Raw genomic sequence first — 12,058 nt, 5'->3', positions numbered from 1 at the left:
CAAGAAAAAAATAAAAAGAAAGAAAATCTATTCTAATTAGTCCACATGCATAGTACATTTCAGTCTTTGAACTCTCTTCCTTTCCTCATCTTTTCATCTTGTGCCTCAATGACATTAACATCTACATACTATAACCTTGGTGCTTGGTAGACCTTTGAGCAGATGTATGTGGGGGCAGCTGCAGTGCTATGAACGGGGATCATTGCATCAACTTGCCTCTTGTCTTCTCCCCTTTCTTATCTTGAAGCCCATACCACTCTAGAGCCAATGGACTTACATTATCGAGGGCCTCTGCGGCTGCATCTATATCATCTTCAGCAAATACCATTAAGTGTTCTAAAACCTACGCAAAGAAACATGGGCCATGTAAACATAATTCAGAGCTTCATAGAGAGAATACAATAAAGGACCTTATTATCATTGTGAGTAAAAGATATAGTCATTTTCAGGTCAATAACATTAAGATAAAAGGATAGTATGTACAATGCTAAATATCTTACATCCCCACGGTGGCCTAATTACTCCAGCCAAAGCTCATATTTAGATCCTCAACTGAGAATCTATTTTCCCTCAACTGAGACCCTCATTTGTTGCTTCGTAGATTTCTGTTTCTTTGCTTCATTTAGTTATGTATGGCAGTTCATTTTCTAATGTTTCTGAGATAAAGAAAATGTGGTTTTAAGTCTCAAAAAAATTGAAGATTCTTTTTTGATAGTTAAATTGAAGAGATTGAATAGCAGAAATATGTAGACAAAGATAATTTCAACATGTCAGTAAATACAATATGTAGACACAAAGGATGCAACAAAAATTTATAAAGAAAATCAGAAACACACTTGTCTTATGTGATACATCATCTCTTGAGAAACTCAGTGATGTCATGGCATTCAGATGGTTTGAAGTTGTGCAGATGAGTGTGGAAGCTGCCTTTAAAATATTTGGAGATGCTACTGGTTGCTAGGTGCAATTCTAAATCAATATAGAAACCAATTGTTGAAAGAATTGATAAGAAATTGGCCTCTTGGAAAGCCAAGTATCTCTCTTACAGAGGAAAAATTACTCTGTTGAGAAGTGTGTTGTCTTCTCTCAGTGCATTTGCTATCTTTATATCCAATCCTGATTGGAATGTCCAATACTGTAGAGAAGAAGATAAGTGACTTCCTATGGAGAGGTCGAGGGAAGATAAGAAAAAATATAATTTGGTTAGTTAGAATAACCGGACTTTCAGATTTTCAAGAACAAAAATAGTTCTTCAGACTTTCAGAAAACATTGGGAAAAACATCCTCTTGGCTTGTTGTAAACAAGTTGTTCAAAGATAGAAATTACAATTCTTTTTCTTTGTATATGATAATCTTTTTGTAAAGAAGGGTGTGGGTCTATAAGGCTGCATGGGCAGTGGTTGTATAATCCATGTACAGCAACTTGTGTTGGGGTATGGACCATGAGGCATAGTATAGCCGTTTCTAAGATTCGAGCACATGGCAGGTAACTCCAAGTTAACAAACATCTATTATGTTAAGGAAAATGTTTCATGTCCCTAACATTTGAGTTTTATGTCTTTCTCAGCCTCAGTCCTTGAGGCATAAGGTGTACGACTCATCTTGTAGACCATATATAGCAACCTAAAAATAAGCAATATGCTGTAAGGGACTAAAAGGGCTAAGGGAAAACCAAAAAGGAAATGGATCAATGTAATAAAAAATGACTTAAGTGCTCATGATTTATTAATGGACATGGTATTAAACAATGGAATAAGGAACAGAATTCATGTAACCTACCTCACATAGTTGGGATAAGGCCTAAATGATTATAAATCGGTAATGGTAATGACTTACTGGGTTAATGTAGAAGGCTAAGAGCTCAAGGTCGGGCTGGTTTTACCAGGGAGCAACAGTGGTCATCAGGCCATATTGCATAGAGACTATGAAGCAGGCAGTGGTTTGGGATGAAGCATTGGCCTCAGGTTTTGGTTTAACAATATTGGTGCTCCTTAATATATGTTGTTGTATCATGCCTAAAGGCCATAAACCAAAGCAAAGTAGAGGTCTTAGAGGTGTTACAACTGATGGTTGTGGTCGTTAACTTTAGATGTCCGTCAACAGTGAAATGTGCATGTTAGCTTTGCTTTAACCGGTCCCATTTTGTTATTTTTCCCAAAAAAACAAAGTTGATTGGGGTTTAGTTTTGCTGGTAATATGAATAAATTCTATTCAGTCATTGGGACTGAAAGCCACAAACACAGAGGAAAAGAAGAAAAATAGAAAATTATGAAAGCCACAAAAATTTCAAATCAGGAATAGAATTTCAATGTCATCAATGATGATAATGCTCAATGGTGACTTGTACGCATCCTTAAACACCTGTGAAGAATATCTGATTATAAATGGATTTAATCCTTTTCCAAACAAGATTTTAAGGCTGACAACGTGTATTGAAAATCAACTGCTCAAACACAGAGGATGTAAACAAAATTTGACTATAAGTAAAAATTAATCATAAAATGATAAGTTCAATTGGAGTCTTTCTATGTAAAAATAGGTCATACGGCAATCAGGCTGAGTCTGACACAGGAGTTGAGTCCAATACCCAGTGCAGAGGATCAAGAAGTTAGACACAAGATCAAATGGGACTAAACAATCATTAAATTGGCCTAAAAGTGCCTAGAAGGAAACCATGTCATGAAATGATGAAATGTATACAACTCCACCATGAGATTGAGCTGTTGGTCCTGCTCATGCCTTCTTGCATTCTTTAATCTAATTAATGGCTTGTTCTAAGACACAAACAGTCCTATCTTTAGCTTTCAAAATCTAAAAGAATTGTAGTTATGGTTTTCTTTGCAAGTCTTAGTGTAGCCAACTCCATATGGTTGGAATAAGGCTGAGATGGTTATTTTCTTTGAAAGTTTTACTTAAAAAAAAAGGTATTTAGAAAACTAAATCTGGTTTCCTATCAATTAGAAATGGGATATTATGATAAGACTATTCAGAATAAAGTGATTAAGTGAATCGGTCAATACACTGGGATAGCTAGTTTTGTACATGAATAGGGAAAGATAAAAGACTGGAACTTTGAGAAGTATTTCTGCAAAAAAGGGTTATGATGAAAGAAATTAAATGGCAATAACAAAGAAGAACAATGGTTGAATGTCCTTGGAGAATCCGGTCTCAATTTTGGAATTTAAAACTTAAAACCCAGAAGTTCAATCAATATTCAGGGGTAACTGCATTGTAATGGTTGTGGGTTGTAGTAATTATATATGAACATTATCTATCATAAGTTACAAGGTTGCGACCTAAATTAAGTGCCTGTTTACCCAGAGAAACCAACTTGTTATGAAGCTCTTCTAATGCAAGGATTCCCAATGTATCGATGTTCATCAAGTCTGTCACCACATACAACCCAAATCTGGTCACTCAGCAATATATTGAATACTGATTTTATTCTTTTTGCATTAAATCAAAATGGGTATCTGATGATGTATAGATTATAGACAGAACTAACTAGACAAGGATTAATACTTGAATCCTCGCTTTTGCATTTTTTTCTTCTTCTTCTTCTCCTTGCTCATCCTTATTCACCCACATCATTATCCTGATACAAGCACAAGTAACAGAATGGTGTAAAACTGTAAATAAATTTTCTTTTCTCTCTCTCTCTCTCTCTCACACATACACACACACACACACATACAGCAGATAAACGGACAGACAGAGAATGAATTTTACTTTTCTTTGATGGAATTGGCATTGGCAAAACAAAGAAAGGCAGAATGAATGTGGATTATCAAGATGCCTGAAGTCTTGACAGCCACCATGATCAACCCACAATGGATATGGTTACCTGCAGAGTCCCCCACCATGATCAACCCACAATCTTAAAAAATGCTCATCTATAAGATACAGATCGGATTTTGACTCTCTGATTGATATTAGAAGGAATCTATGCCAACAAGAGGTTGGCTGGGTGTTACTTCAATCCGAAAAATAAAGAAAAATAAACTAAAATTAACCCTCAAGTAGTCTTAAATCCCAGCTGCCTCAATGAATAAAACCCAGAAGAAAAAGAATGATAAATTGACAGTTGGCCACCAAATTGGACGATGACAAGGTAGCCTGCCTTTGTCAACTGGTTTATCCAATCACAGTAATTTTGCCTACCTTAAAAATAAAGAACACAATCATCCATATATGCAACATCAGGTCCTACCAATCAGTGAACTATTGCAGGTGGATGTTTTGGGTGGAATCATTGACCCCACCCACAAACCTAATTTCTTCCAAAGATCAATATGAGGTTCATATTGTTTTATTTGTTAATGGGAGTTGAAGAAAATGATACCGCAGCAAGATGACCGGTCTCGGGAAAGTTTTCTTTACTAGAGTGCAGGACCATGATTAAAAAACACCCACCGTGAGAGCTACAACTGCAGAAATCAATCCAGTTTTGGCAACTTCTCGCGATCCGGTCGGTCTTAGTTGTCAACGACCTTGCTTCTGAACTGGGTAGCAGGGAACCTGAAACAGAGGAGATGAGGAAGCTCCGGGGGGGACCCGGTGTAACGGCTCCGAAGATTAAGTTAGAATCCTTCAAAAGCAAGATAAAACCAGATAGCGCAAAGTTTGCATACCTTGTTTGTTGGGGGCAGGGGGCTCTTATAATCACTTCGCGCACTCGCTCCGAGGCCCTTGTCAGGTCGGAAATGATTACCCTTGCGCTTGTCAATTCGGCCGTCGTCCTTTCTGCTGGGACAGAACCGTCACTGCCTAACCGTCTCTCTAACTGGAGATGGCGGTGTCAGTGGTGGTGGCAGGTGGCCGTTTAGAGTGTGGCCGCCAAGCGTCAGATCCCAAGTCAGTTAGGTGCGGCGCCCTCGGGCACGGACTTCCTCGGTGTCAGGCATGGTACGACTTGTTTGGTTTTGGTGCCCAGAAGGTGATGCGGAGTGGTGAGCGAGGCGAAGTCTTGAGTTCGGAGGTATCTATAGGGCAGGTTAGTTCGGCGAGGTGTATCCCGAACTGTTACAAGGTTGGCCAGTTCGGCGAGGTATACCCCGAGCTGTTACAAGGTTGGCCAGTTCGGCGAGGTATATCCCGAACTGTTGCGAGGTTGGCCAGTTCGCCGAGGTAGGGAGTTCAGTCCGCTGGTGTCCCCTTGGTGTTCACGCCTTAGGCTTGCTTTTTTGCCGAGCTGTTGTTTTTGCCACGTGTCGCATAACTGTGAGGTCGGGCCAAATCTTCCTTCATCAATTGCCCCCCACTCCTCGCGCCAAGGGTCTTGCCCTGGTGCGGGGAGTTTCGCGAGGTGGTAGGTGGATTTGTCCCGTCCTTCGAATCTTGACTGCGCGTCGCTTTTGCCAGGGTTCTTCGGTTTCCGAGAAGGCGGGAAACGTGCCTACTACTCATAAATGTTGATAGTTGTGACCGCACGTTTTGAATTTCAAAAATTCGCGCTGCTGGGACGTGACAGCGGATCATTCAAACTTGAAAAAAGCGTGCCACTGCTGTACGTGCGCGGGCGGCTGTCAGGGAGACGTGCGGCGTAGTTGACGCGACGTCGGTTTCAAGAAGACGTGCGTTGACGTTTCGCTCTTTTCGGAAAGATGTGCGCCAATCACGTCTCGACCTCATGGGACGTGCGGTCAGCGCAAATGTGGGCCGTCGGATCGTCTTTGATCTGCACGGTCGGTTCTTGGTTACTGTAGCTATAAATAGTGGGGGACCCCAATCGATTTGTCACTTTTGCAGTTTGCCTACTGAGCTCGCGTCCAAGTTTTTTCAGCTCGCATCTAGGCTGGTTACATAGCCTCCAAGGTTTTTTTTGGGCTTGTTCCCATCTCCAGAGCCTTCAAAACTTTCTTCCGGTGAGTACCTTCCTAAATCCACCTCTTTTCCTCAATGTCTAGCTTTGATAGCTCAGACGATTCTTCAAGTAGGGCTGACGTAGGTTCTACAAACCGAGCCGTATCCCCCGACTGCCTCAGTGATCCTGAGGTGGAACTCGAGGACTATGAACCAGTAGGCCGAGCCGCTTCGGGCAGTTTGGCGTCTACCTCTCGCCGAGGTCGGATGCTAGACAGGTTTGGTCCCTCGACCATGACGCCTGAGGGGCTTCAATCTATACTTATGTCTTACAACCTTCCTGGGGGGTATACATATTTTATTCCTTCGGGTAGCTTTCCTTGGGAACACGGTCCTGATGAGATTGTAATTTTTCGAGAGCAGCTCGCTGCGGGGTTGCGACTTCCTTTCCACCCCCTTCTCGTTGAAGTCATAAACCACTTCGGTGTCACCATTGGCCAACTTCATCCGAACTCTATTCGGAACCTAGTGGGGACAGTTTCCCTTTTTTGTGAGCATAATTTCCCCTTAGACTTAGAGATATTCTCCTCCATCTTGATGCTCAAGAGACAGGCGGGTTCTCTTCCTGGGGAAGACGGGCGTATTACCTTTCTCCTCGCCAGGGCTTTAAGCTTCTGCAAGATCTTCCTAATAAGGTCCCGGCGTGGAAGCGAGACTACTTCGGTGTGCGAAGTGCACAAGGATGGCCCTTTCAGACCGGGTGGGGTGAGGCCGCTTCTGATTCAGGTGTTACTCTCGATAAAGAGACGGTGAAGGGCCTCCGACAATGGGCACGGCAAGGTTTAAAGTGCCATCACTACTTAACGGAGGCCAAGCTTATTGCGGCTGGCCTGAGTTCGGGTAGGTTTCTAGCTATGCGGTTTCTTGCTTGCTTTGTTCCTTCATTTTTTCTGATGTCGAACTCGTTTCTACAGGTGTGATGGACGCTAACGGAGGCCAAGCTTATTGCGGCCGGCCTGAGTTCGGGTAGGTTTCTAGCTATGCGGTTTCTTGCTTGCTTTGTTCCTTCATTTTTTCTGATGTCGAACTCGTTTCTGCAGGTGTGATGGACGCGGAGGATCTACCCCTGGATGAGGAACCTCAAGTTTGGCGTCGAACTCGTTTCTGATGTCGAACTCGTACCGAGCTGCCCCTGGATGAGGAACCTCAAGTTCCAGACCACACGCTGGAGGATCTGCCTAGGGAGCCCGAGGTGGCTCCACCGATGCATGAAGCTGTCGGGGCGCCTTACGCTGAGACCACTCATACGGGCGCTCCTGCATACTCAAGTGCTCCTGCTCACTCTGGGTCCGCTCATATGCAGGCTGGGCCCTCGGTTCTGGGAGCTCGAGGGGAGTTCAGGAGCGTGTTGACGCCGAACTACGCTCTTCAGAAGAGTAGGGAGGCTACTTTCCCCGAGGAGATCGCGGCGTGGACTAATCGTCCTTTGAATCAGGTCGCCTGCCGCGCCGTAACACATGCTATGGTGGTAAGTCAGATTCCGTAATGGCTAGGCAGGCGCGAGCTGCTGAGGCTGCCGCTTATGCTGCTGAAGAAGCTTTCTGTGCTGCTGAGGCAGCCGCTTATGCTGCCGAAGAGGCTGCTCGCGTCGCAATGGCCAGGCAGGCAAGGTCTCAGCGTGACGCCGAGGCCATGGGGGTAGTTGTCAAGCACATGGCGGACTTGAAGTTGGATTTGCAACATCAAGTCGAATATCTTCAGGAGGACATCAGGGAGAGAACACAGATTTTTTCCCAAGGCATTGAAGACGCCAAGAAGAAGGCCGTTGAAGACTACATTGCCTCTCCACGTTTTGACGATCTGATGGTGGATTCTTACAGAAGGGGGTTCAAACTGAGCATGTGGATGATCCGGAACACGTACCCCGACCTCGATGTTAGTGCCATATCCACTTTGCGTATAACTCAGGAGATGGCCAATGTTGCCGATGGCGAGCCGGACTCTGAAGGAGAGGTAGGGGGGTCGCGACCACCAGGAAATCATGGTTGAGTCTGACTGCACAAGGCCATGTGCCGACTTCCACAGGTACTGTTATTTTTCCGAGGGGCCTGACTTCCTCTCCGCTGAAACCCACCAGGGGAGTGTTCGCGGGCTTCAGCTCGCTCCTCTGTAACTGTAGCTGGTCAAACACTGATTTAAAGAGGATGTCTACTGAGCTGCCCGAATCTACGAGTACGCATCTGACCTCGAAGTCGTTGATCCTTAGTTTAATGACAAACGCGTCATCATGGGGGTAGCGGACCCCTCGCGCGTCATCCTCCGTGAAGAAGATTGGATCTTCGGTCTTTAGTCTCTTTGGGGGGTTCCGTTCCTCGAGGGCCGCTTCGCGAACTGAAGTCCGGGCCGCTGCCGAGGTACACCCTGCTACCACCGAACCTCCCACAATTACATGGATGGTTCCCCGAACTGGCCTCTCTTCCGGAGGCTATCGCTGCAACAGTTCGGCAGGTCTGCTGCTAGACTCGGGGGCATCCTTTTCGTGCTCCCCTTGCCGACCTGCGTTATTGTTATTATTGTTGTGCTGTACAAAGTTTCTCAAGTATCTGCGATGGATGAGCCCCTCTATCTCGTCCCGGAGATTATTACACTGCTCGGTACTATGACCATGGTCTCTATGGAAACTACAATACAATTTCTTATTTCTCTCGTTCGGATTTCCCTTTAGGCGAGGTGGCCACTTCACGTATGGGGCGTCCTTGATGGTCATTAAGATCTCGGTCCGCCTTGTGTTTAACGGCGTGTAATCCGTCCGAACTGCTAGGGGAGCTCGGAACAACTGGTTCGGCTTCGGCTCTCGGGCTGGGTTTTTCCTGTCGACTGGGTTGGAGAGCTCGCCTTCCCTCTTTCTTTTCTCGTTCCCGCCTTCGGTTCGTTGGTTGATTTCTTCCTCTGTCCTCATGAACTTGTTCGCGAGCTTGAGGAATTCGGCCACGGTTGCGAGCTGGTTAGCCACCATGTGCCATTTGAATTCTTTGTGCGTTACCCCTCTTTTGGCCACCACGAGCTGCACCGCGAGGTCCAACCGCGGTATCTGCAAGCATGCTTCGTTGAATCGCTTGATGTAGCCCCGGATGGATTCTCCTTCCCTTTGGACTACTCCGAAGATGCTTTCCTCTGTTATGGGGCACCGTTGGCTGGTGACAAAGTGTGCGGTGAAGACCTACACGAACTGGGCCCAACACTTTATCGACCCGGGGGCCAGGTTCCTGTACCAAGTGCGGGCTACCCCCCTGAGGGTGGTGGTGAAGGCCACGCACATGCACGATTTGCTGGCCCTAGCGAGGTGCATTTGGAACTGGAAAGCGTCAACGTGGTCGTTGGGGTTGAAGGACCCATCGTACTTGTCCAGAGGTGGGAGCTTGAAATTTCTGGGTAAGAGGACCGCCAGGTGTTCTAATGCGAGGGGGGAAGGAACCGAGAGAATCGGGGCAACTCCTACCTCGTTCGAGCTCGTCTCTTCTTTGCCTCTGAGCTCTGACAAGACACGGGTGGCGGTTCGGCGACTTCGTCGGCGCCTTCGTTGTTGAGTGGGCCTTGTACTGGCGCTGCTGGCCTCCGTGTTGCCGAGCTCGATGGGCCCGGGATGCTGGCAGTCTGCTGCCAGGGCGCCGAATCGGTTTTTCGTGAGCGGGAACTCTGGCTTGGAGCGCCGAGGCGCCGATCTCTCTTCGGCCTGGGGACAAGGCCTGGCTGTTAGGGGGGTTCTGGGGCCGGGAGGCATTTCCCTGGTGGGGGCGTCCATCCTGCGGGGAGGCCTTGACCGGCCTCGGAGCGGGGTGGCGAGGTGGAAGTAGTGGTTGGTTCAGTGGCAGTTGGGGGAACTGCTGTTGATAGTGATACTGGGAGATGTTGTGCAACACTTGGTGCTGGTGAAGCTGGTGCTGCTGGAACTGTTGCATTTGGGCTTGCATTGCCCGCATGCACTGCATCAGGTCGTCCAACCGGTTTTGGCTGGCTGCCAGGGGGACGGCAGTCGGTTCACTAAAGGTTGTCTCAATAGGGGGAGGAAAGGGGATGCTTGTGGTAGGAAGGTTTACGGGCGCCACTGCTTGTGGCGCGTTCAAGCTGGGGATCCCATCCACCGAAAGGGGGATGGTGAACTGTCCAACGCACACCATGGGGACTTGAAGTTATTCCCCGGTGGTGTTTGTCTCCGTGCCACGTCCAGCGTTGCTGGAGGAGGCCATGAGTGTTGGGTTTTTTGAAAAAAAGGGGTTATGGAAGTTTGGAGGAAGGCTTTTTGAAGCGTTCCCACAGACGGTGCCAATTGATGATGCGTGATCCGACCGGTCTTAGCTGTCAACGACCTTGCTTCTAAACTAGGTAGCAGGGAACCTGAAACGGAGGATATGAGGAAGCTCTGGGGGGAACCCGGTGTAATGGCTCCGAAGCTTAAGTTAGAATCCTTCAAAAGCAAGATAAAACCAGATAGCACAAAGTTTGCATACCTTGTTTGTTGGGGGCAGGGGGCTCTTATAATCACTTTGCGCACTCGCTCTGAGGCCCTTGTCAGGTTGGAAATGATTACCCTTGCGCTTGTCAATTCGGCCATTGTCCTTTCTGCTGGGACAGAACCGTCACTGCCTAACCGTCTCTCTAACTGGAGATGGCGGTGTTAGTGGCGGTGGCAGGTGGCCGTTTAGAGTGCGGCCGCCAAGCGTCAGATCCCAAGTCAGTCAGGTGCGGCGCCCTCGGGCACAAACTTCCTCGGTGTCAGGCATGGTACGACTTGTTTGGTTTTGGTGCCCAGAAGGTGATGCGGAGTGATGAGCGAGGTGAAGTCTTGAGTTCGGAGGTATCTATAGGGCAGGTCAGTTCGGCGAGGTGTATCCCAAACTGTTACAAGGTTGGCCAGTTCGGCGAGGTATACCCCGAGTTGTTACAAGGTTGGCCAGTTCAGCGAGGTATATCCCGAGCTGTTGCAAGGTTGGCCAGTTCGGCGAGGTATACCCCGAGCTGTTACAAGGTTGGCTAGTTCAGATTACTTTCTGGTTTTGGGCCAAGGGTGAGTTCGGGCCCCCCAGTAGGGAGTTCGGTCCGCTGGTGTCCCCTTGGTGTTCACGCCTTAGGCTTGCTTTTTTGTCGAGCTGTTGTTTTTGTCACGTGTCGCATAACTGTGAGGTCGGGCCAAATCTTCCTTCATCAAGTAAAGTTTTCTTTACTAGAGTGCAGGACCATGATTAAAAAACATCCACCGTGAGAGCTACAATTGCAGAAATCAACCCAGTTTTGGCAATTTCTCCGACATGTGGGCCATTGAGCTGTAATTGCTTAGCTGAACTTGGATTGATGCCTCCTTTTATGTGTTTTAGTAAAGTTTTCTTTACTAGAGTGCAGGACCGTGATTAAAAAACACCCATCGTGAGAGATACAATTGCAGAAATCAACCCAGTTTTGGCAACTTCTTCGACATATGGGCCATTGAGATGTAATTGCTTAGCTGAACTTGAATTGATGCCTCCTTTTATGTGTTTTAGCATCTTAATTCCATGCTTATCTGCTCTCGTCAGAAAGACTATAAGAGTGGATAATATAACAGAGAGGAGAGGAGCAATAGATGGTAACGAGAAGAGTTTCTTGTTCCTTTTGCCCTGTGAACATAGAAGGATTTTCATATTAATTTTAATAAAAACATAATAGACATCAAGTGTAAATGATGAAGATACTTAGGAAGGATGCTGCTTACCTGGAATCGGGCCATTAGGATGAAAATCAGTAATGAACACCCAAGCGCAGCGTTGAGGGGGTACCACTAGTATAAAAGAAGCAGATGAAATTTGACATCGGATGATGCATCTTAGATGTCATAAAAGAAAACAGTATTAATATCTTCTTACTGAACGATGGATAGATCGCCAAACAGCCTCTCCAACAGAGATGGCATCAGTTTTGTCAGTGAAATGATTGATTCCTAGTAGTCCCTTCAACTGTTGCAGACCTATGACAATTGCAGCACCACCCATGAACCCAACAGAGGCAGTGTGTGAGATATTAATTTGTTTCCTGAGGTAAACATGGTGGGAGGACAATATATCAAGGTATAGCACTTGATCAAGAATACCACCTGAACAATCCAAACACTGCTTGAAAGACACCGGCAAAGAAAGTTGCAGTGAAAACAAGGCTTCTGTAAGCAATGGGATCAACCATGGGGATCTACTAGTTTCGGAATCATGGATGAAATTAGCAAGGAAAC

The sequence above is a fragment of the Nelumbo lutea genome, chromosome 3 (assembly GCF_056320005.1).
Source record: "Nelumbo lutea isolate HS-2025 chromosome 3, American lotus-T2T, whole genome shotgun sequence".
In the NCBI taxonomy this organism is placed as follows: Eukaryota; Viridiplantae; Streptophyta; class Magnoliopsida; order Proteales; family Nelumbonaceae; genus Nelumbo; species Nelumbo lutea.
The sequence above is the reverse complement of the archived record's forward strand: the minus strand, read 5'-3'. Positions refer to the sequence as shown.